Source organism: Rhipicephalus microplus, chromosome 10 (assembly GCF_043290135.1).
Source record: "Rhipicephalus microplus isolate Deutch F79 chromosome 10, USDA_Rmic, whole genome shotgun sequence".
In the NCBI taxonomy this organism is placed as follows: domain Eukaryota; kingdom Metazoa; phylum Arthropoda; class Arachnida; order Ixodida; family Ixodidae; genus Rhipicephalus; species Rhipicephalus microplus.
The window spans coordinates 39,804,490-39,831,545 of record NC_134709.1 but is presented as its reverse complement, the minus strand read 5'-3'; positions in this window follow the sequence as shown (position 1 = coordinate 39,831,545).

Genomic DNA, 27,056 nt, shown 5'->3' with positions numbered 1-27,056 from the left:
TCATGTATAAGAAGGGAGTTCAGAAAACTAACTATACACGAAACATTGTCCTTCCACTGACCACGTTTGCACAGGAGGAGTTACTGAATGACGCTCGAGGGAGCCCAGGCTTTTTTTTTCTGGAAGATATCGCATACTATTGGCGAATTGCTCCAATCTCGTATTTTACAGCACATTACTGGGGTCGGTTACACACTAGAAGCAGTACTACACTGCCTACCCTCTAAAAAAACAAACAAGGTGTCGTTCGACTCTTCTTTTTCACAAATCAGACACTTGGATGTATGGAATCCCTTCACGGAATAACGTTAACTCTGTTTAGGTGATACGTAGGAGACAAGACTCTCCCAAAGGGTCACCATGCCTTTTCGAAGACAATCATATACATCCAATGAATCCCCTAAAGAGAGCCAACGTGACATCTTAAGTAGAATTACATCTTTCAGAGACAGATGTGTAGCAACAATGAGTTTCACGACATCCCCCCCCCTTCTTTTTTTTAGACTGCATTATTGTTTGCAGGAAATGCTCTCAGGGCAATACAGGAAACCTTTACGCTGAAACGCGAACACACACGCGAACAAATAACGAAAGGAAACGTTTGACAATCTTCAGTAATTGTATTGTACAAGATATCTCGCGCAACACGTGAACTCAGGTGGAAATGGGGCATGGGGGTGTATTTCGGAGGCCTGGAGGAAGGAAAGCTGAGGAGAGGCCCTCGCTATCGTCGTGGCAGAGAAAAAAAGTGTGGCGGAAGTCACGTGCTCTTTTGCAATGGTTGCTATGGCAATGTGGCACGCCGTCGATGCCCCGTCATGGCCCCGTCGTCTCGCGTCGTCGGCAAATCACACATTTGATCGGCTTGTTGTCTGCGAATCTGCATTTATATGACATCGTTGTGTTCGCGGATGACGTAAGGTTATCGAATTTCATCCTACAGTGAGTGTATGTCGTCACGGTTGCGTGCGCAGCATTCAGCGTGCCATCGCGAGGGGTTTTCCCGAGCCCGCGACAGCTGCTCCGATATGGCTTCGCGTCGCAACTTCGCTGTTTTCCATCGGCACCGTACTGCTGCACTCCTGCGCGACGAAAGGACACATTTCCGAGAACAGAACGACACCTCCGGCGGCTCTGAATGTTGGAGACAGTGGCGACCCGTTTCCGTGCGCGACGTTGACGATTGGAAAGCATTGGCCCTGCGCTCTCACTGGAGGCTGCATCGTCAAGAGTAGAAAAGACGTGCATGCCTAACCCCATTGTGTTTCACGCAAGAAGGCAATTTGCGAAGCTGCTTGGCGTGTTCAGATTCCATTGCGTTTTGTGCGAGGTAGTTTAATATGGGCCGAAGTTCTCTTCGAAGTGCTCGTACCCGAACGACCGCCCCACCCCACTGTTGCTTGACTGAAATGGCGCCACGTTGGTGTGATTGTATGAAACTCTGTGGTGCCGTTGTAGTAACGCACAGATGCAAGGGATAATCTGAAGGTGCAACATGCTTGTATGGAGGAAGGCCAATGCAGATTGCATCGTTATGTCGCGTACCCTTAACTTAACGGTTCAACTAAAAAACAAAAAGTCCGCAGCGATTACCTTGCCGAGTTGCACAGTTTTTTTTCTTGCATTCAGCTCATTCGGCTTGAAGCACGTAACTCGAAGTTTATTTGAAAAGCTCAATAGCAACGCTTGCACTTAATAAAACTTTGTTCCATTTCCTGTACACTCGCCTGGGCAATATACTGACGTATAGGCGTGCAGTCAATTTACATCTCTCTCCAATAAAAGTTAGGCATTTAAATCTGCAGCGCACGCATTGCTGCGGTTTCTAATGGCAGTAAGAACGACATCCTCGCGAAAGCAAACTGCCACTGGCGCCGCCCGATTAAAGTGCTCAGGTGGGAAGTGTTTTGAGCACACAAAATACCATTTCGTTGATTCCCAGTCGCGTTGGCTGGGTCTAATGGCATCGATTCATAGCCTCCTTCGACAGGGATCTTAATCAAACCTGCACGAAAGCAATTATAAATGCACGTGAATCCGCTGACTTTATTGACAAATGGACAAATAGTCATGAATAAATTGAAACACAGAAATATCACGACGCAGACAAAGCGAACAAAAGAAGAAACTCCGGCGCTAGCTGTGCCGTGTCGTCAGCGTCGTGGTTAATTACGCTGCGTTTTATTGCGCTCAAGAACCGTCACCAGGAGCCGTAGATAAAACCCCGGAACACTACGCTGACGCATGCGTGTATTATGTTCTGCGAGGATACTCTCGATCATAGCGTACGTCGAACATAAAAGAAAATTCAATAAACTCACCTGCGGAAGCTTACGCCTGGTTCCCGTTTTATCGAGGGCATCGCAGCTCCTTAGCCTATGCAATCAGACGTATCGCTTTCCGGCTCGGTCAGATAAAGATGCCCCTGCGCTCTGGCCAGCGCGACGCGATATCGTCTCCTAGCAACCAGATGAGTGTGCCCAAAAGTGCGAGGAGGAGCACTCCTACTCTTCCCAACTTCCAGCTTCACAAAATGTGACGTCACCCCCTCTCCTCAGTTTTTTCCTTCCTCCACGTTCGGAGGCTTCGGGCAGATCATTTGATATGTGGGGTTTAACGTCCCAAAACCTCCATATGATTATGAGAGACGCCGTAGTGGAGGGCTCCGGAAATTCCGACTACCTGGGGTTTTTTAACGTGCAGCCAAATCTGAGCACACGGGCCTACAGCATTTTCGCCTGCATCGGAAATGCAGCCGCCGATGCCGGGAGTTGATCCCACGACCTGCGGCTCAGCAGCCGAGTACTTTAGCCACTAGACCACCACGGCGGGGCAGCGGGCAGATCACTTACTCTACCAGGTAGAGGAAACAACGTTTGCGTTGCAGCCGGTAGTCGTTTTATGAATAAATCGAACTATACTCTACCAAAGGCTGCCACCAACACCGTTAGATTATTCAAAACAAGAAGAAAATAACCATCTTTCTTAGCACCCTTAAATTTGGTTTTAAGGTTCTTTAACGCTTTTTTTCCTTTCATTTCACGTTTATAACAGAAGTATGCCGACCACGTCGCAGTGCGACGCGCACAGCGTCTTTCTGACAAAACGTGACTATACGCTGTCAAGAGCGTTAACATTCGACAGAAAAGCGCTAGAAAGGCTAGAAAGTCATTTCGTTCCATCCCCTACATCGGCTCAAGTTTTGATAAGCCACAGCAATGAGAATACTTACGGCGAGAGAACCTCCGGAAATGTACAAAATACATTCAGTCGTAGGCTTACTCACTTTTGATCAATAGAGTTTTAAAACGTCAGTTATATTACCCAACACTGTTTCATGAAAGCGGCTTCAAAAGATTAATTTGTGAGCATTAGCAGAGCTAGCCGAGTCAAAGTGGTATGGAAGCCACAACGTAATGAAAAATTAATCCCGGAGGCTTTACAAAACAAGGTGCAGTGTGCTTAAAATGCCTGCGACCTAGGAGGACTTTGAAAATCACGTTGGGTTGATTGATATGTGGAGTTTCACGTCCCGAAACCACCATATGATTATGAGAGACGCCGTAGTGGAAAGCTCCGGAAATTTTGACCACCTGTTCCTAACGTGCACCCAAATCGGCGCACACAGGCCTATAGCATTTTCGCCTCCATCGAAAGTGCAGCTGCCGCAGCCGGGATTCCGTTCCACGACCTGCGGGTCAGCAGCCGAGCACCTCTGCCACTAGACCACCGCGGCGGGGCAACTACGTTAGGTGCAGAGAGCTTCCGGAGGAAGGGTGCGCGGGAGATTCGACATATCTAGGGAGCATTCACGCGTGCGCCGGGAGGTGGCGAGCACATGAACGCTTCCTAAATTCCTCGGCTCAAAAGTAAAATACGAGAACTTTCGCCTCCGAGTTGACTCAGCCGGATTGTTACTCTTGTTGTAGGATGCTGACGTGAGTGCTTTGAGCCGTCGCCATCTCCTCACGAGACTACGCGATGTCTCTGAATTCGTTCGTGGACATCGCGCGTCATCTGTAGGACTATGAGCGCCCCAATGTCCTCTCAATCTTGCTATTATACCATAATTCGGTTAAAAGGTTTGGGTTACGTGCGATTTGTCACTAACCCCTTTCGATAAATTGTTGTTTCATGAATAACAAAAGACGCGAGAAGAAATTAACTGAGCTCGTGACCAGTGTCATTGTGCAGGTTACAGTACGAGGTCTAACGGGGCAGAACAAACGTCCGTTACTTGGTTCCTACGCAGTGAATAGAGCTTATTTCGCTCACGGGACGGCTTTAAGCTCTCCCATAGTAGAGTACCTCGTACTCTAAATCGTTACCCACTTTTTTTCCACCCCCCCTCACGGGACGGCTCTAAGGTATCCCATAGCAGAGTACCAAGTACTCTAAATAGTTAACAACTTTTCATACACACAATTACGCAATCAAAGTATGCTGACATTCTTACTCGTGGGACGGCTTTCAGCTCTCCCATAGTAGAGCACCAAGTACTCTAAATCGTTAACAACTTTTTTCTATAAACACACATCTTATTCCCTCGTAACGGGAGGCAAAAGGCCCACGGGACCACTTTATGCTCTCCCATAGTAGAGTACACAGTACTGTAATTCGTTAAACACTTTTTCTAAACACACAAGTCAACACAGGGGCATTTTATGCGAGGTCTGCGGGACCGCTTCACGCTCTCTCGTAGTAGAGTACCCAGTGCTCACAATCGTTAACCACTTTTTTGAAACACATCCCGTGATTTTTTCACAAGGATAGCTTAACGCCGTTGTTCTTATGGCGCACTTTTGTCAACAGGGGCTCGTCAAGTGTGAGGTCCACGAGAAGGCTTCATGCTCTCCCACAGTAAAGTACCTAGTACTCTAAATCGTTACCCACTTTTTCTGGACGCATTGCATGAGAGAAGGTTTACTGCTCTCTCGTACTTGATTACGTAAAGTACTATAAATCGTAAACTATATTTTTCCAAGACACCTTACCTGTATGTAGTCAAGGAGGTCTTAAATCATAACAGTGTATTCAAGGAGTGAATGATGATGAGTGGGGCGAAGCGTCAGTCAGTCCGTTCGTGCTTCCGTCTGCTAGTTTTTCCGTCCATCTGTGTGTCCGTCCGTGCGTCCGTCTGTCTGCCTGTCCGTCCGTGTGTCAACCTGTCCATCCGTCCGTCCATCTATTGAACACTCCAAGTACCGTCATCTCACATCTTTTCATAATATATTCATCATATACAAGTACTCCCATCCAGCGGACATATGAAGGACTGAACGAGGGGTGGCTACCTACTACTACTACTACTACTACTACTACTACTACTACTACTACTACTACTACTACTACTACTACTACTACTACTACTACTACTACTACTCCTACATACATTGGGAACGCAGGACCCGTGACCTTAGGAGCTTTGCCCCTTAAAAAAACCAAGAACAGTAATACGTGCACGACAACGACAGCTTTTGCTTCACACACTGTACTAAATTAACAGCTGCCACTTCATTTGATAGATATTGCTCAACATGTGTCGAAGGCTTAGACAATATCAGTCGAGAGCAAGCCATCTGTGCTGATCGAAATGTATTACTTCATTCAGGAGCAATGCTCTCTTATTCTATGTTTAGGCTGGCATTCGTGTTAACAGAACAAAAGCACATAATTTCAGATTCTGTATCGAGCGAGACAGCCATGTTTTGAGGTAGACTCAAGGCAACTTCTGGCTTCACATCTGCTGCCTAGGCTTAGCGAAAGCTTCTATTCTAGAATATATAGGAAACATATTTGGGCTCCATGCATGAGAGCTTAGCTGCTAGCCTTACGTTGTATAACATTCTAATTCGTTGTTATCTGATTCAACTCCACGTCTTTGGGGCGAAACTGCGACATTTTGTTTCTCTCGTGAAGTTTGTACTGAGGGCAGCATGTCGTCAAACTCATATACAACAAGAACAACAACAATAACAGAAGTACGATGACGCATAAAACAATTGCACCATCTCCCACTAACAGGAACCATGCGGGATGCAAAGTAGCGCTGGTGTACACTTGTGTTTCCATTTGTATGTTTCCGTGTGTGGTTCATATGTGTGTGGATTTGTGTATATGTGCTCGCCGCGGTAGTCTACTGGCCAAGATACTCGACTGATGACCCGCAGGTCGCTGGATCGAAACCCAGCTGTGGCGGCTGCATTTTAGATGGAGGCGAGAATGCTGTAGACCCGTGTGCTCAGATTTGGGTGCACGTTAGAGAACCCCAGGAAGTCATAATTTCTGGAGCCCTCCACTATGGCGTCTCTCATAATCAAATGGTGGTTTTGGGACGCTAAACCCCACATGTCATCAAGTGGTGTATATGTTATATTTCACATATGTTACACCCCCCCCCCCCTCCTTGCCTTAGAAGTGTGGCAGCTTGGGCTAGTTGGTATGGCATGACGATAGTTATAGCGCGAGAACAGCACGACGAGACAGAGACAAAAAGGTCGTGTCTTTCGTGTTCTTCTTGTCTCTGTGTCGTCGTATTGTTCTCGCGCTATAACTATCGTCCCCCCCCCCTGCTATTTATTTGTGTGTAGCACGATGTGTTTGCCACAATGGAAACACCCAGTACTGCTTGGTGAATGCAACGGCGCGATTGAGCACAGCATTTATATACGAGCGCACAGCTGTAGCGAAGAGATAAATAGGAGAGAAGAAATGAAGCGAAGGAAGTGCTCTGACACCTGCTTCACCTCTCCTCCTCCCACATCCTCGTGCTCAAGTGGGGAGGGGGGTGCATGCTGAGTGGGGGAGCGGACGGTCGTTGAGGGATGAACAGAGCCCCTGGCAAAAGCTACTTCGCATCTAAAAAACTTTATTCGTGTCAAATGGCAAAAAAATGTTTAGCCTGGCTGGACTTAAAGAAAGAAACGAGGTGAGAATGGCACCACCTTCACGTTTTGATGCGGGCTCTCAGAATATGACAAAAAAAAAGAAAACGATGCATGTGAAAATGTTTTATCCTTTAAGAAGTAATTTTCAGTAGACGATGCATCCTTGTTTCGGAAGCTATTCGAAAAAAGCGTTTTCAATAAAACGCAGATTTATTACTGCTTGTTCATCCGGCCCTTCATACATCCCCTTTATTATATCTTTCTACGTGGTATATTGCAGTTTTATCGGAATGTTTGAACGTGTCATATACCTTCGTCGTCTATTCCGGTCCCGTGATACCAAATTTGGTATATGGGGAGCTAGCGAAACGGCCGCGAGCGCATCATGAGCGTGGTATGTTGTCATTTTCTTACTTGACACGCGTGTCATGATTATCATGTTGCACGAGTAATACGCCTTCGTGATCCATCGCTGTCACGTAACAACAAATTTGGTATATCTGAACCTAGCGAAACGGCTGCGAGCGCATCATAAAAGGCCCAATACACTCCGACGTGAAGTTGACGCGCGCGCACGCTGGGTGCAACGACGCTACGCTAGCAAAACGCGAGCACTCTGACGCAAGGCGTGACCGGCAAGACCAGCGTCCGTCAGCGCCGCCCAGTGGTGGTGGCGGTGGTAGTGGTTAGAATGAAGAGGAAAAAGGCACCTAATTTCTGTCTGCCTTCAGGCGACACGGCGCAGTGCCTTATAGGGGTGGCGGGAAGGAGGGATAAAAAGAATAGAAAAAAAAATAGACGGAGAAGAAGACAGCCAAGCGAGAGAAAAAAGAAGGAGATAGGAAAGTGGGGATCCGGTCGAAGCAGTCCAAGGGCGGGGTGCCACAATGCGAGAGCTACACGGCGTCAGGAGACCGCGGAGGGCGAACCAGTCGGCGGGAGCTACGCTGGCGTCGGAGATCGCGAGGGCACAGCCGTCCAGCTTGAAATCCTGCGAGCGAATCCAGTGGTAACCGGCGCAAAATGCGCCGATGACGTTACCCAGAGAGCACTGCGTCCTCCTCTCTCGGTGACGGAGAGACGCCGGGCGCGCTCAAACGCGCATGCGTCAAAGCAACGCAGCGCGGCGCGTGCCTGCGAGTATGTTGCAGGCCGTTCGGGGCCTGGCGTAACCAACGCCGGCGCGCCCGCCCGCCGGGTCCCATTGATTGATATGTGGCGTTTAGCATCCATAAACTACTATACGATTATGAGAGATGCCGTAGTGGAGGGCTCCGGAAATTTCTACCACCTGGAGTTCCTTAACGCGCAGCGAAATCTGAACACACGGGCCTACATCATTTCCGCCGCATTTCCGCCGCACACGGGCCTACATCATTTCCGCCGCATTTCCGCCGCAAATGCAGCCGCCGCAGCCGGGATTCGATCCCATGACCTGCGGATCAGCAGCCGAGTACTTTAGCCACTATAGACCATCGCGGCCCACAGGGTCCCGTCGAAGTGTATTAGCACCTTGAGTGTCTCACTTAGTAATGTTCTTACATGCCACGCATGTCATAATTATCACGTTTTCACCAGTCCAAATCCGCACTCCCCGAAGCCAGTTTAACCAAATCCGCACTCCCCGAAGCCAGAAAGAATCTGGTGGAAGTAGTTAGGCCCAGAGGTCTTAGTAAACAAGGTTTAGAGGGAACGTGCCGGGGAAGTGATTGTAAGCGCCAGTGCTCCACCACAGATACCTTTCGCATGTATCGAGTGAGCTCACACTCACGTATTGCGCATGCAGCCCCCCCCCCCCTTCCCCCTATACACAGAATTGTTATGCAAAATACTTCGTTGAAGTGAAATTCAGAATAACTGCCGATCCTTACAGACACGTGACATGCATGTGGAGCTTTTGACAAAGGACCGGATAAGAACAAGGTCCCGCTACCTCTAAAATGTAGTGAAGCTTCCGGTCAGTACCTGTGTTTTATAAGTGGTGGTATGGTCTCACGGAATGAATGAATGACTGAATACCATGAACTCGAGGTGGTTAAAAGTGGGAAGTAGACACGAAGCGAAAGCCTTAAGAAGTGTGCGTGTGCCTCCTCTCGTTCAGTCCTTGGAATGTCCGCTGGATGACGGTGCTTCTATATGGGGAATATATATGATGAAAAGATGCGAGATTGTGGTACTTGGAGTGTTGAATAGATGGACGAACGGACACGCAGACAGATGCATCGATGGACGCATGAACGGACGCAGGGGCCGACGCAGGGGCCGACGCATGGACAAACGCAGGGACGGACGCACGAACAGATGCACGCACTGACGAACGGATTGACGAATGGGCGGTCACACAGATGGATGCACGGACGAATGGAAGAAATAACGAATGGACGGACGAATGCTTCTCCCCACTCTCCATCATTCACTCCGTGGATATGCTGCCAATTTTTGTTTTCTTTTCATTTTACGTTTATAACGGGAGTGCGCCGACCATGTCGCAGAGCGACGCGCACAGTGTCTTTCTGACCAAATGTTACTACGCTGTCAAGAGCGTTAACATTCGACAGAAAAGCGCTAGAAAGTCATTTCGTTCCACCCTCTATATCGGCTCAAGTTTTAAAAAGCCACAGCGATGAGAATACTTACGGCGAGAGACCTTCCGGAAATGTACCAAATACATTCAGTCGTAGGCTTACTTACTTTTGGTCAATAGAGCTTCAAAACGTCATTTATATTACCCAACACTGTTTCATGAAAGCAGCTTCAAAGGATTAATTTGTAAGCATTAGCAGAGTTAGCCGAGACACAGTGTTCGAGTCAAAGTTATAATTAACAATTAATCCCGGAGGCTGTACAGAGAGAGGTGCAGAGTGCTTAAAATGCCTGCGACCTAAGAGGACCTTGAAAATCACGTTGGGTTGATTGATATGTGGAGTTTCACGTCCCGAAACCACCATATGATTATGAGAGACGCCGTAGTGGAAGGCTCCGGAAATTTTGACCACCTGTTCTTAACGTGCGCCCAAATCTGCGCACACAGGCCTACAGCGGTTTCGCCTCCATCGAAAGTGCAGCCGCCGCAGCCGGGATTCCGTTCCACGACCTGCGGGTCAGCAGCCGAGCACCTCTGCCACTAGACCACCGCGGCGGGGCAACTACGTTAGGTGCAGAGAGCTTCCGGAGGAAGGGTGCGCGGGAGATTCGACATATCCAGGGAGCATTCACGCGTGCGCCGGGAGGTGGCGCGCATGAACGCTTCCTAAATACCTCGGCTCAGAAGTAAAATACGACAACTTTTGCCTCCGAGTTGACTCGAGCCGGATCGTTACTCTTGTTGAAGGATGCTGACGTGAGTGCGTTGTGCCGTCGCCATCTGCTCACGAGACTACGCGATGTCTCTGAATTCGTTCGTGGACATCGCGCGTCATCTGTAAGACTATGAGTGCCCTAATTCCCTCTCAATCTTGCTATTATACCATTATTCGGTTAAAAGGTTTGGGTTATGTGCGATTTGTCACTAACCCCTCACAATAAATTTTTGTTTCATGAATAACAAAAGACGCGAGAAGAAATTAACTGAGCTTGTGATCAGTGTCATTGTGCAGGTTACAGTACGACGTCTAAAGGGGCAGAACAAACGTCCGTTACTTGGTTCCTACGCAGTGAATAGAGCTTATTTCATCTTGAACAGGAGGTGACTTTTCCTTTGGCGGGACGGCTCAGTGCTCTCCCATAGTTGAGTACCAAGTACTCTAAATCGTTAAGAACTTTTCATACACACAATTACGCAATCAAAGTTTGCTGGAATTCTTACTCGTGGGACGGCTTTCAGCTCTCCCATAGTACAGCACCAAGTACTGTAAATCGTTAACCACTTTTTTCTATAAACACACATCTTATTCCCTCGTAACGGGAGGCAAAAGGCCCATGGGACCACTTTATGCTCTCCCATAGTAGAGTACACAGTACTGTAAATCGTTAAACACTTTTTTTAAACACACGAGTCATCACAGGTGCATTTTATGCGAGGTCTGCGGGACCACTTCATTCTCTTTCATAGTAGAGTACCCACTGCTCACAATCGTTAACCACTTTTTTTAAACACATTCCGTGATTGTTTTACAAGGATAGCTGAACGCCGTTGTTCTTATGGCGCAATTTTGTCAACAGGGGCTCATCAAGTGTGAGGTCCACGAGACGGTTTCATGCTCTCCCACAGTAAAGTACCTAGTACTCTAAATCGTTACCCACGTTTCCTGGACGCATTGCATGAGAGAAGGTTTACTGCTCTCTCGTACTTGATTGCGTAAAGTACTGTAAATCGTAAACTATTTTTTTTTTCGAGACACCCTACCTGTATGTAGTCAAGGAGGTCTTAAATCATAACAGCATATTCAAGGAGTGAATGATGATGAGTGGGGCGAAGCGGCCGTCAGTCCGTTCGTGCTTCCGTCTGCTAGTTTTTCCGTCCACCTGTGCGTCCGTCCGTGCGTCCGTCTCTGTGTCCGTCTGTGCGTCCGTCCGTCTGTCTGCCTGTCCGTCCGTGTGTCAACCTGGCCATCCGTCCGTCCATCTATTGAACACTCCAAGTACCGTCATTTCACATCTTTTCATAATATATTCATCATATACAAGTATTCCCATCCAGCGGACATATGAAGGACTGAACGAGGGGTGGCTACCTACTACTACTACTACTACTATTATTACTACTACTACTTCTACTCCTACTACTACTACATACATTGGGGACGCAAGACCCGTGACTTCAGGAGCTTTGCCCCTTAAAAAAACCAAGAACAGTAATACGTGCACGACAACGACAGCTTTTGCTTCACACACTGTACTAATTTAACAGCTGCCACTTCATTTGATAGATATTGCTGAACATGTGTCGAAGGCTTAGACAATATCAGTCGATAGCAAGCCATCTGTGCTGATCGAAATGTATCACTTCATTCAGGACCAATACCCTCTTATTCTATGTTTAGGCTGGCATTCGTGTTAACAGAACAAAAGCACATTATTTCAGATTCGGTATCGAGCGAGACAGCCATGTTTTGAGGTGGACTCAAGGCAAATTCTGGCTTCACATCTGCTGCTTAGACTTAGCGAAAGCTTCTAATCTAGAATTTTTCTGAAACTTCAGATAGGGACGGCTCACTGCCCTCCAAGCTGCAGCGGCTGCATTTTGGATAGAGGCGAAAATGCTCTAGACCCGTGTGCGTAGATATGGGTGCACGTTGAAGAACCCCAAAGGTAAAAAAAAAATAATAATTCTGGAGCCCTCCACTACGGCGTGCCCCGCCGCAGTGGTCTAGTGGCTAAGGTACTCGGCTGCTGACCAGAAGGTAGCGGGATCGAATCCCGGCTGCGGCGGCTGCATTTCCGATGGAGGCGGAAATGTCGTAGGCCCGTGTGCTCATATTTGGGTGCACGTTAAAGAACCTCAAGTGGTCGAAATTTCCGGAGCCCTCCACTACGGCGTCTCTCATAATCATACGGTGGTTTTGGGACGTTAAACCCCACAAATCAATCAATCAATCAATCCACTACGGCGATTCTTATAATCATATGCTGGTTTCGGGGCGTTAAAACCCACATATCATAAAGTTGTGTATATGTTGTGTGCCGCATATGTTGCCCTCTCCCCTGCCATTTATTTGTGTGTATGACGATGTGTTTGCCGCAAAATGAACACCCAGTACTGCTAGCAGAAGGCAACGGCACGATTGAGCACAGCATTTATATACGAGCGTAAAGCTGTAGCGAAGATATAAATAGGAGAGGAGAAACGAAGCGAAGGAAGTGCTCTGACACCTGCTTCACCTCTCCTACTCCCACCTCCTGGTGCTCAAGCGGGGAGTGGGGTGCATGCTGAGTGGGGGAGCGGACGGTCGTTGAGAGATGAACACACCCCGAAGCAAAAGCTGCTTCGCATCTAAAAAACTTTATTCGTGTAAAATGGCAGAAAAAACGGGTTAGCCTGGCCATGGACTTAAAAAAGAAACGAGGTGAGAATGGGACCACCTTCACGTTATGATGCGTGCTCTCAGAATATAAAAAAAGAAATGATGCATGTGGAAATGTTTTATCCTTTCAGAAGTAATGCTCAATAGACGATGCATCCTTGTTTTGGAAGCTATTCGAATAAAGCGTTTTACATAAAACTCAGAGATTTATTACTGCTTGCTCATCCGGCCCTTCTTAGGTCCCGTTTATTATATCTTTCTACGTGGTATATTACAGTTATATCGAAATGTTTGAACGTGTCATATACCTTTGTCGTCTATTCCCGTCCCGTGGTACCTAATTTGGTATATGGGGAGCTAGCGAAACGACCGCGAGCGCATCATGAGCGTGGTATGTTGTCATGTTCTTTCATGACATCGCGTGTCATGATTATCATGTTGCACGAGTAATACGCCTTCGTGATCCATCGATGTCACGTAATAACAAATTTGGTATATCTGGACCTAGCGAAACGGCCGCGAGCGCATCATAAAAGGCCCAATACACTCCGACGTGAAGTTGACGCGCGCGCTCGCTGGGTGCAACGACGCTACGCTAGAAAAACGCGAGCACTCTGACGGAAGGCTGACCGGCGCGACCAGCGTCCGTCAGCGCCGCCCAGTGGTAACCGGCGCAAAATGCGACTTGCTGCATTTTGCGCCGATGACGCACACCGTCATCGGCGGGCGTGCCGGCGTAACCAACGCCGGCGCGCCCGCCCGCCGGGTCCCATTGATTGATATGTGGGGTTTAGCATCCCAAAACTACTATACGATTATGAGAGATGCCGTAGTGGAGGGCTCCGGAAATTTCTACTACCTGGAGTTCCTTAACGCGCAGCAAAATCTGAGCACACGGGCCTACAACATTTCCGCCCTCATCGGAAATGCAGCCGCCGCAGCCGGGATTCGATCCCATGACCTGCGGGTCAGCAGCCGAGTACTTTAGCCACTATAGACCATCGCGGCCCACCGGGTCCCGTCGAAGTGTATTAGCACCTTGAGTGTCTCACTTAGTAATGTTCTTACATGACACGCATCTCTTAATTATCATGTTTTCACCAGTCGCATACCTTCTTCATCCATTCACGTGACATAATACGAAGTTTAGCATATGTGAAGCTAACGCAACGTTTGCGACCGCATCGTGCGTTCGACATGTAGTTATGTTGTTACATGACACGCATATGATTTTCGTGCTCGTACGTGTCATTTACCTATGTCGTCGGTTCGCTTCACGTAATACCGAATTTGGTACATGTGAAGCTCGTGAAACAGCCGCGAGTGCAATATGAGCGTAGCATGTAGTCATTTTGTTACATGACACGCATCTCATGATTATCATGTTTGCACCAGTCACATACCTTCGTCATTCATTCACGTCCTGTAATGCCAAACTTGGCACATGTGAAGCTGGGTAAACGGCCGTGAGCACCCCATGATCGGGGCATGTATTCATGACTCATGACTTACATGACATGTATGTCATGATTTCCACGTTAGAGTCTATTACTTGTGTTTGCCGTGCAGTCATGTCATACCATGCCAGTTTTTCAATGTGCTATGTTAACGAAACCACCGCCAGAGCAGCAAGACCATGAAATGTAAATCATGTCATTCATGACAATCATGTTTTGGTTATCATGTTATGACCAGTCAATTATGATCGTCATATGGTTATGCTATGCCATACCAAGTTTGGCATTGATAGTGTTATGGAAACGGCCAGGAGAGCTAAAAGTCGTAGGCGGATAGATAGATAGATAGATAGATAGATAGATAGATAGATAGATAGATAGATAGATAGATAGATAGATAGATAGATAGATAGATTCAAAGTCGCCGAAGCTCGCTAAGAAATGCTTCGCATTTAAAAGAAGCGGATTCAAGGTACCGTAAACACCGTACGGGCTTTGACAAATCGGCTTAAAGCATCGCATATACACATTTTTGTGTCGACTTCCAAGGCGTCTGGCAACCTTGGTAAGGATGTATAAATAGTCTAGAGGAGTACTATGACTACCTAGAATCATTAGCTGGCAAGTGCAATTTTATGTTTTTTTACGACCTTTGTCGGTAACTTTCCTGGCAAAGGGTTACATATATAGAGTACTTTATTTGGTATCAGTAAAATACTCATTTATTTATTTTGTTTTTGTTTGCCCATTTATTTATTTAATTTATACAAATACCTCATAGGTTCTATGGGGGAACATTAGGTGAGTGGAGGGGTATAATTGGTTTTTTGTAAAGTGCAAACAAACGAAATAAAAAGTTACTTGAAAAGGAAAGGAACATTGTACTTGTAGAAAACAAAAGGCTTTGGTGAACAAAATTCCAATTGCAATTAAAAACATAAAAAAATCAAACAGTAATAAAAAAAGCGTGAAATACGACTATTAACTTTAGATTGAAGGAAAGCGAGAAAGTGAAAGTGGATAAAGCCTTACCCATAATAGGACGACGTATATATATTTTTTTTTTTGCGTGGCACATCTGGTGTTCCTTAACGTTTACCTATGTGACAGAGCACACGAACTCAGTTCCGCCTACATCGAACTGTGAGCCCCATGACCGGAATCGAACGCACCACTTTCGGATCGGCAGCCGAGAATCGTAACCAACGTCCACAGAGGCGGACTTGCATATGCGTGCGTGGCGCGGACGTCCTGTGAAATTTTTAACCCCCGTCCCTGGGCCTTCCATCTTCGTACTTCAGTGCACCTACTTTTCCACAATCCCTAAATTTTCTTTGAGTATAATCGTTGATGACACTTGCGGTGTTTTCTGGCTTCAGAGTCTGGCTACGTCGTTATGTCGTAATTTCGAATCGCTGTTTTCATTCCAAACTTCCAGGTCAACCACATTGCTGCGTTTCGTCCTAGTTTTCAGAGAATAATATTCGCGGCTTTTTTTTTATTTCACTGGTTTGTCCAAGCTCGCTACAAAAGTTTACCGTCTGCAAGATTGAAGCGAAACAAATGAATGGCACGTAGGCGACCTCTATGCATTATAAAGGGACGAACCGTTCGAAAATAAAACCAGGCTTGTTTATACCACCACAGGCGGTATAATAAATTTGAAATCAGAATGAAGTCAGAAGTGTCTGCATGACCACAGTAAGCTCCGTGTAGAGGTGGGGTAAAGATGAGGGGCAGGCCGAGTGCCCTTTCTAAATCTTTACGGTGTTAAGCTTGCTGGAGCTATGCGGCAAAAGCCGATAGCATGTTGCGAGGGTCTATTCTGGCTGGAACTGCGAGGAGCTTAAGAAAGAAAGAAAGAAACAAAGAAAGAAACACACAAACAAACAAACCAAACAAACAAACCAAAACAAGCAAGAGACCAAAGACTGCAACAGCGTGCTGACCTAGCCCGCCTGGAGTAGCAAATGAATTGCATTGAGCCCTCTGCTCGTATATTGTCTCTCGCAAGGTCACGTGGCTACAAGGCAGTGACAATGAGGCCACGAGTTCGATAAGGGGGTGGCCGGGTCTGGCACGATGCGAACGTCAGGAACGACCTAGAAATGAATCGTCGAAGTTTGTGCGAAACAAAATGGAAGTTAGTGTTCCAACTGTGCGGCTACATGTCGGCGTCTTCGACTGAGTGCTCCTGCAGAGTTTTCATTCTCTTCGATCCGTTACTTCAGTTCTGTCTTGACAGACTGGGTGTATATTCACAATCTACACTGTCAACAAAAGTATCTGTGTGAATAGAGGAACACCATTTGATCTCAATCGGCAATCATGCTTCTCCAGTCTTAGAGCAGTAAAAATGATCCATATGTACCGTTGCAAAGTCCTTAAGGGCACGCATTGTGTTTTGCTGCACTAAAGACGAAATTACTTCAGCATAGAATAAAAAATAGGCCACTTTTAATCCTCGTGTATTACTAGGTCCCTCGTCCCCAGCTTATGCTGAGGAATTTAACGTGGAAACTCTGCTTTTACATGTGGATTACGGGAACTGGTTCAGGCGTTGAGCCTCGTAATGCTGCTGTCGGTGAAAATCAATAAATAAGTAAATAATAATTAAAAAATAATAATAAATTATTAATAAATAAATAATTCATTCGCTCTAATAACAAATCAGTAAAATATTCTTTTAACACTAGCTTTAAATAGTATAGGCTTATGTGACACGCCATTCTAAGCTATCGTGCCCTTAGCGTCTTCGGGAACTCGTGAAATCCATCCACCTTATTTCTTAAATTGTCAGCTTTAGCAAGTTACGAAAATACGGTACGCAAATGTGAACCTGTATGACGGTACCACTGGTCCGTTCCCAGTTGCCGACCTCTTGCCAGTGAAGTCACCCCAACAGCATGGTAGCTTTGTTCAAACAAAAATTACTCAGTGGGTGTCACGCCTCATTGTTGCCTGTTAGCCTCCGCACGGCTAACAAGACGCCTGTATAGTTGGGAGGCGCACTGTCCTTGGAACGGCAATCTGGAAAGGAGGAACGCTACCTTACCGCCTTTCCGTATTTGCGTACCATATTACCGTAACTTGCTATAACTATTTGTTGTCCTCTTCGTACACGTATAATTCCTCCTATAGCCTACCGAAAGGTATACAGTCGGCGACGAAATAACAAGGAACACGTGTGGCTAAACTATAATCTGCGTCGTCTAGTTGCGAGCCGTCGGCTGTCAAGAGCATTGCTCTGGCGATTGCGCGACCAGATGCATGGTCTCGACAGCAACCAGGTCACCACTAGACCACGAAGATGTAAATTTTGTTATGTGCTTACGTAGCCCGTAACATTATGTGGCCCACTGTGGCTTCTGTAGTGAGCGCTTGATTATCCTGACACTTGACAAACTTGTTTTATCTGCTTTCCAACTAGCAAGCACTGCAGTATTTCGTGTTTCCCACGTATATTTGACGAGAGGTCATATTCTCAGGGCCCTCTTTTTCCCGCAAACGTGTACGTTTAATCTTCGCAAAAAGAAGGCACACAGCAGCGAGCATTCTTGGAGTACTGCTTGTCAGACCCTTCCTATCCTTGGACTTTATTTTTTCGAGTGCGGTATAAACAAACTTCGACAGGAAATACACCATGCGCTCTCGCATGCCGATTTGTTGTTAATGAACGGATATTGGCTGATGATGCAATGCACGAGAGAAACGCTGCACCTCGGAAAACAACCGGAGGGGAGTCACCGTCTACACCCTGCACGATGGCTAAATCAAAAGAGCTCTTGCCACACTTCGGAAAGCTGATGGACAAGCGGAGCGACAACAAGGAGGGATAAACAAAACATGACACAGGAGTTTCGCGACGCAGGCTTGAAGCACGCCGAGTGGGCTCCGTTGCTGTACACGAGAAAACAAACGCCACGAAGACCATGCTCCAAACATAGAAAGAAAGGGTTTATTTTAAGTGATGAAACCAAATTATTCTTGGATCTTTGTTGTCACATGTCTGGACAGTGATGCGATGTGCTGTACTGTATGGTTTCGGTGATGCAAAGCAGACAACGCTTATTTCACAGACGACATATACGTCAACACCCCATGGTCTGGGTTTTGGCCGTCTCCGTCTAACATCGTTCGTTCGTCAGTGTAACACTTGACGGGCTTTGTACGTGCGACACTTTCCCAGAGAGCACGGCTGCCCGGCTGGACTTAAACAAGCGGCTGTAACAGCAATGTCACTCGCCACGAAAGACAAGACTGGACTATGACTGAGTGTGCGTGCGTGTGCTGCCTAATGGGCTGTGTTTATCTCTCGGCCCCATATCCTCTCTATCTTTTATCTCCCCCATTCCCCTCCCATGCGTAGGGTAGCAAACCGGCTGCCTATAGGCTGGTTAACCTCCCTGCCGTTCTTTTCCTCCTATTTTCCTTCCCAGAGAGAGAGAGAGAGAGAGAGAGAGAGAGAGAGAGAGAGAGAGAGAGAGAGTTATTTTAATGGGGAGCTGGAGAGGTTTGCCTGGCTTTTGCCCTGACAGGCTACTCCAGGTGCCGGGTGATGACATGATATATACAATTATAAACACACTTTCCCAATACAATGCACCAGGATGCCGGGCATTATATTTTGTGCTATGTTGTATGTTGTGCACATTGCTAACCATTCCAGCTCAGATAGTACACCCCAAAATGATGTCACCGAGCTAGTTTTTCCAGGTACAATATCGCCGTGTCGTTTTATTTGTAATTTAATATAGATAGAGAAGCTCCGGCAACATTCTGAGTCAAGGTTGAAATAAACTGAAGTCGTGCTGCTTTTAATAAGTTAAGACGCTTAGGGTTTGTGCATCTTAGTAAATAGTCAACTGTGCTAAATAAAGCTTACCATCCCATTTGCCTGTATTCTGCCCCCTTTATTATACCTAACCAAATTCAAAATACATTTTTGGGCAAGTTGATCCACTATGGCAGGAAAATGGCACCGGTCAATTCTAGGGGCCACAATGTAAGAAGGATGCGACCAGCGCATTCGCTGGTTTCACGGCTGGGAAGCATTCTTACAAAAGACTGTTGCGACCTGCTGTAACACATGCAGGATTTAGAATTTTGCTGTTCCATATCATTTCATCCCCCCTAAAAACACCAACTATCTTCGCTGCTCACTTGAGAGCGCAGCAATAGAACTTCACTCAAACGTGGCGCTAATGAGGAAAAGATGTACCCTAAAGTAAATGCACGCTTGAAGAGAAATCCCCAGGGAACGCACCCGGGTTCGCTTTCGCCGTATTCTTACAGCGATAACTCGTAAGGAAACGGCCGCACTCTTCCGCTGCTCTTAATCAGAGTGATCGCATGCATTAACAGTTTTCTTTATACTAACGTACGCAAAGCTCTGCGTCAAGTGCATCTCGCCCCTACACATCACTCACACTCTATGCTCGTGTGGTCCCCCGTAAAGTGACGGGAACAGCGGGTGACCACAAGCAATACGATCCTACAGCACTCGCTACTCTGAAACCACCTAATAAGCTGCACATGACACAAGCACGAAAGATAACGAAACCATGAAGTAAGGATACGCATCGTGTACTTGCGCAGCTGTTACTTTGTTGCGGCTGACTTCTTATTCAAGACGTCCGCTTGGTGTTACGGTGTAAATTTTGGTAGCTAGGTATATGTATGTATGTATGTATGTATGTATGTATGTATGTATGTATGTATGTATGTATGTATGTATGTATGTATGTATGTATGTATGTATGTATGTATGTATGTATGTATGTATGTATGTATGCATGCATGCATGTATGTATGTATGTATGTATGTATGTATGTATGTATGTATGTATGTATGTATGTATGTATGTATGTATGTATGTATGTATGTATGTATGTATGTATGTATGTATGTATGCATGCATGTATGTATGTATGTATGTATGTATGTATGTATGTATGTATGTATGTATGTATGTATGTATGTATGTATGTATGTATGTATGTATGTATGTATGTATGTATGTATGTATGTATGTATGTATGTATGTATGTATGTATGTATGTATGTATGTATGTATGTACGTACCTACGTACGCGCGTGTGTGTGTGTTCATGTATGTATTAGAGTCACGTGCCTTCTTTTGAAACTGCATCAGTCTGTTTACAAGCCACCCCAATTAAAGCTTGAGCACTGATAATTTTACCCAGGATACGCTAGTGGCTTTCGAATGACAGTTCAAACGTTCTTATGCGGTATTAGGTGGTCAAACACCGCTTGTCACTAATCACAGATGATGATTGTCAGAACGCAACACAAGACATCAGAATACGATAAGATATTCTTGCCTTTGCGTGCAGCGTCGTGAATTTCGATGCCTCTGCTTTTCTAACACAAGCACTCCCCTTCTCATACTGCTGACATTCCTATGTACAGGATGCTCCTTGCCGACTGTATCGCCTCGAGGTTGGGACGGCAAATCGCTATTTGAGAAGGCATTGCTTGACTAACAACCATGCGGCATGTGTCTCTTTTGTTGGTTATTTCTAACAATATGCTGCGGTCGTGAAACACCCAAGAAAGCAACTCTGTACTCTGCCGCGCCAAGCTTCAGCTGTTTCCTCTACATAGTCACAAGTTTATTACTCTTACGTGATCTGCTTACGTTGACGTTTTCGGTCCACACCGAAATCTTATTCTTTCTTCATCGTTACAGACTCAGGCATCAGTGCAAACTAGCGTCAGTAGTATCATTTGATACAATACGTGTTGAAACAACAATATGATTATAAGACACGCCGTAGTTGAGGACTCGGGAAATTTCAACCTTTTAAAATTTTAACAAGCACTGACATCCATAAATACACGGGCCTCCAGCATGTCGCCTCAATCGAAGTGCGACCACCGCTGAAAAATCCAACCCACGATTTTCTGATCTTGAGCCTGGCACCAGAAACGCTCTACCATCTAGGCGGACTGTGTGAAAGGTATGTAACGAGAAGGTACTTCCAAGAGTGTGCATTGCACAAATGAACACTAAAGAATGCCGACGGTACGTCGAATTTGAAATGGTCCCATTTCAAATGGGCACGGCGGCTTTTTTACTCATTCCTGTTCTGACGTGGGTAGCTAACTTGCAGGTGGGCTCCAACCTCGGCCGTAAAAATCGCCATTCAATCGGCCAGTAGAGTTTTGTGCTTCACCAAGACCTGTAGACCGACAGTTACTTGTTTTATTATCAAGTGTACGTCAAAACAAGGACGTTTTCATGTAAAAAATTAGGAAAACTTGATCGAGCATAGCCAGATTTTCATACTTGCGTTAGAAACAAGTGATGCAGTCATTCCTAATTGAGTTGATTGAGGAGCGATTTATGCATTGCTATTGTTCAAGTAACCGCTTTGCTCTGTTTTTTTTACTTTTTTAGGTTAGCAAGCTTGCCATTTGCCTGGTTAATCTCGCTGCCTTCTCTCTTGTTGTTATTGTCCTTTCTTCTTTCTTTTTGATTAACAAAGTGCCAGAAACCACTCACGTTCAGCTCATCTAATGAAAGATATTACTTTTCTCTGGTATATTCACCACTGCTGGCAAACATTTGTGACACTGGATTGTTATTACTTCGATGCGCCAAATAAAAAATTTTAAAATGCAGGGATGATATCATTGATGGTTCGAAATTGCACCATACAATCATATGCGTCACTCTCGCTTTTTCTATTTCTATTTCCGTGCAAAACACCGGGCGATCACACTATGAACACATAAACTTACTTGGCATCGTTTCACGCTATTCATTTACGTATACCAGAATACCGCTGGGTGATTCAAAGTATAATGTGCTTTCCTCTGTTTCACAATAACGTTTGTTGAGTGTTGAACACTGAATAGCGGGGGCTATTTGGCAGCCACTGTCAGATATTTTTCAAAAAAGTTAGCCAACAATGTCTGGGGCGTTGTGTCAGACGTTCAGTATTAAGGACTTGCGGCAGAATCTTAAAACAAAAAGTTCCCGAAACTTGTTGTTTAAACCTCTCTTTGAGAGCAACTAAACTTGGCAATATGAGGAATGGTACAAGTACAAGAAATATAGAGAAACATTTTTAGTTATGCATTGATAGTTATAATACTGTACACTGGGAACCAACTGAGTACCCAACGGTGATAAAGGTGAGGATAAGAGACAGTAAAAAGACAGGCACAAATAAGAAAGAGAAGAGGAAAAAGAGAAGATTGTGATCATGTAACTCTCTATTAATATTGTACCGAAGGTGAACCACTTTCCAAGAATTTTACAATAGCTCAAAACAGGCTAAGTAAAGCGATCATGACGTTCAACTTTTGAATAAGAACGGGAAAACAGCAAAATACAGTTAAATAGTAAAGTCTATCAAACAGAAGGACACAGGAGGAAGATGTTCTGCAGCTAGTTCCTAAGTCGTGCGCTTAACTCAAGCTTGAACCCGGATGGGAATGACTCAATGACGCGAGATTCGTTTTGTGGCTTCGGTTATAAAGTGCGCCCAGAATTCTAAATGTAGAAGTTCATCAGATCAAAGCAGAACTCTACCAATGTTATCGCCAGAAATGTACCACTTCAAACAGGCTACGCTGTTTTTGCAGTAAACAACCGCATCGAGCCCCGCCTGACTACACCTTGCTACTGGCACCCTCGGATGGATAGACCTAGGAATTCATGTAGGAATGTATATGTGTAAGACTGTTATCATGGTCCTGAGCATATATTCTGTCAACAAAATTTGAAAAAAAAATACATGAGAGTGCGTCGACTTTTCAATGACCTATTGGTATTAAAGTGCGGTTCCTTTCGCCTTCGGTAAACCCAACAGACAAAATAGCCCCCTTTCTTCTGTTGACAGGAACGGAACAAGCCACTTTGGCTGCGGTGGTCGGGTGGCTCGGCGTAAAGCTGCGTAGAAAGGGGGGGGGGGGAGTTGAGAGTTGCGTTTTCGTGAACACACTGATTCACTGTTAGTAAGGATCGAGGAAAAAATGTACCATCGGCTTTTGTAGATGTCCGAAGGCACCTTCGCGTTTCGGTAGTTTTTCTCGCATAGAACCAAAGGCAGACGTCATTTTTATTTGTACTTTCGTCCAGTAGGTTCACTAAAAAAAAAGCAGCAGAGCCTGTGGCGAGTGTGGCCCTGGGAGGCCTGAGATTGACAGGCCTTCATTGAATTGTGCCTGCACCACGGCAAGAAACCAATTATCGTCTTTCTGCAGGCTGTTTGTAGAACTTCGGGCCTTTGAGGAGGCAATTTGAGCGTTCTTAACGTCAACAAAGTTTTCTTTTTTTAAAAAACGGAGAGAATGTTTGCTGCCTCGATCACTGAAGGCTATCGCCGATGGGTGTGAATCAAACGGTGAGCAGTGCTGAAGGCCAAAAGGTTCCGCGAATTACATTTCTGAAAACTCAATGCAGCTGAGTTCATAAACTTATGTATTAATACGATGGCAACATACTTCGCTCTTCGATATTTGGTTACCTTGTCACACTTCTTCTCCGTTTAAACCTTGAGAAGGCTTATCGAAGGAAGCCAAATTTGTATTCCACTTATTTGTGCCGCAAAACTAAACCGAGAAAACCAGGTTAAGTGCAGAAAGTATTCGCAAGGGGGTGGTGGACATGTCCGGACTAAAAAAAAAAAAAGAGAAAGGGAAGCATTACGTCACACGAGTGAAGCCCACCTAGTCGGCCCAACACGTGACCAAAACGTCGGTAGTAGGTTTTAGTACTCTCGGTGGTGAGTCGTTTTTTAACCTCCTGCATAGGCTGACCAGTCTGTGCCTAAGAAGCGCGTTTCAATTAAAAGCTACCGGGCACCACGCTTCGAAGTATCGGAAAGTTTTCTTGCTGGCGTGATATTGCGCAAAAGATCACGTGTTGGGCCGACCTGATCGGCTATCCTCGGCTGACTTCGTGACGTCATGCTCTTTCCTTTTTTTTTCTTTTCCTCCGTAGCAGTGGAGGATTATTACGTTGGCTGAGAACAAAAATATGGCTGTCGACTTTCAGACGTCTAAGGTGAATGCATAAGATATTTGGTATGCCTATTTCTTCTCTAATATATCCATTATTATTCTTTTTCAATCCCCCACCTATAGGATAGCCAACCGATCACGTGTTTGCGTGACACCACGCTTTCTGCTCTTCGTTTTTTAAATTGCTAAGAAGTTTACGAGACCACACTATCCCACTCTAAAAGAGGAGTCACTGGCAAAGCTACCACTTGGGCATGGAGTTGGCTTTCTAGTCTCTCTGTCTCTGTTTTGTAACTGTTTCCACCTGAGACTCAGACAAGTTCTTTTCATCATGTGAGGATGCGTTCTTTTCAATGCAAAGCATTCTTTCGCGGACTGCAAGTACTTTGGCAGTTTCTTTCTTTCTTCTTTTCTATCTATCTATCTATCTATCTATCTATCTATCTATCTATCTATCTATCTATCTATCTATCTATCTATCTATCTATCTATCTATCTATCTATCTATCTATCTATCTATCTATCTATCTATCTATCTATCTATCTATCTATTTATCTATCTATTTATCTATCTATTTATCTATCTATCTATCTATCTATCTATCTATCTATCTATCTATCTATCTATCTATCTATCTATCTATCTATCTATCTATCTATCGTCATCTTTTACCCTCTCTATACTCATTCTGTCGCCCATCCATGATGTTGCATCTCACACCGGACAAATTGAAGCCTCCTCGCTCTTGTTATTTTTCCCATCTCCTTGCTGTGAAATTTATTGCCTTTATGCCCATCAGGATGGGCTGCTAGTCCTACTTGACGCTTGGCAGAACACCAGGGATGGTAGAAGGCAGTTCTGCGCAGCTTGCAACCGGAGCCACCGCCTCGGACAGTGCCAAAAGGGTCGCCAAAAGCGCAAAAGTTTCTTACCTCAAGGCCCATCGTCAACATCCTTCCATATACTTAGGTACCACCCGGAAGTGATGTATATATATGTTTGAAGTTGTGGTGAATGGTAGAGAGAATTGTGACAGAGATGATATAGTGGCTTTTTATATTGGTATAGTTCATCAGTCGTAATACTACAGTGAAAGCTGTTATGAGATCGCTTTTCGGGTCACGCGCAGTTGTTGTTCGCCGCCACCGCCTGAACCCGGGTCTACTGAGCGCCAGCCCAGTATACTACCACTGAGCTACACCCGTTCTTGTGACTTGCTGTCAAACTTGCCTTAGACAGGCTTGATGTCCGAAAAGCAATCGCGTTAATACAACTTATAAAGCGTTCAAAAACAACGAAAGAACAAGCAGTCATCGCACACTACGAATAGCGTAACGAGTGGGCCATGCAACACTCCAAACCATCACAAAAGCTTGTTCTTGTTCCCCTATTATCTGTGGCGACCCCACTTCAGCCATAATTCATCATCGTCGTCAGCCACTGCATAGACAATTGGCACAAGATTCCTAGCCAGTGTTTAGTGGATACCACGCTTCTCAGGAGAATGACGATAAATAGCATATCGAATGCCGGCCTACTACCCAAAAGTTCATTATTAATGCCTAGTGGGTACCAAGCAAGTGTGTTCGCAGTAGTTACTCAATGAGTGTATGAAAAAACCCTGAAAGGCTCTGAAAAGACTCTGAAAAGACTCTTCTAGCTTTTGTTGCGACTGAGCGGCGCCTATGCCGCACACTGTAGGCCTGGCGTCTTTTTTTTTTTCCAAAAGGAGATTGGTCAATAAGGTTCCTTATTAGAAAAAGTAAAGCCGCTTCTCTAGCCAACATAAAAAGACCCCTGTGTTAGAGTTTCACTGGCGATTAGTGGTGATATAAAACTTGGTGATGTGTAACTTTTAGCCCTCGTTGTTCTAACGCCATTTCATTACTTAGACAACGTAATATTCTGTGTATTAGTAAGTTATTTTAATTGAATCGCTCTTGTCTTTATAACATAAATAACTGTTTGACCTCATCAACCGTGACTTACTGATAAACAATGACCGCACTTGCTTCGCAATAAAATGAAGTGTATTACTACCAAACGTTTGCATTAATTACGGGATAATGTTATTGTCATTCACAGCCATTTCATTATGAAACTCGTTCCCACCAAACACGAAATTTTTTAGTAACCTGTATACTTTCAAAAAAACTTTGAAGTTATACCTTCTATCCCCCCAACTTATTATACGTTGTCTTTTTCGAATTGTGATTTAGCGATTGCATTGGTGTCGTTGAGTGTATTACTGCGTTTAATAGCGTCGTTATTTTTCTAAGTTGCTTTCTAACACTGTTCTGTTAATAATACATTGACTTGTCAATTTCCCTTGAATTTTTATGCTTTTTTATTGTGGGTCCCCCCACAGTCTTGGAGCTATAGGGCCCTACTCTGTAAAACGTGTCCTCCATATTACGTATCGCTACTTTGTTACTAATAAACTTCAAACTTTAAAGCTGTGTGCATACGAATTAAAAAAATGATTTGCAGGAGGCACCGCTCTGACTAAAAATCACAGCATATCCACGGAGTGAATGATGATGAGTGGGGCGAAGCGTATCTCAGCCCGTCCGTGCTTCCGTACGTCCGTTCGTTCTTGCTTCCGTCCGTCTGTGTGATCCTCCATACGTCCGTCCATGCGTCCGTCCGTCTGCTCATGCGTCCATCCATGAGTCCGTCCATCCGTCTGCGTGTCCGTTCGTGCGTCCACCTGTCCTCACGCCCGCGCGTCCGTGCATTCATCCATCCGTC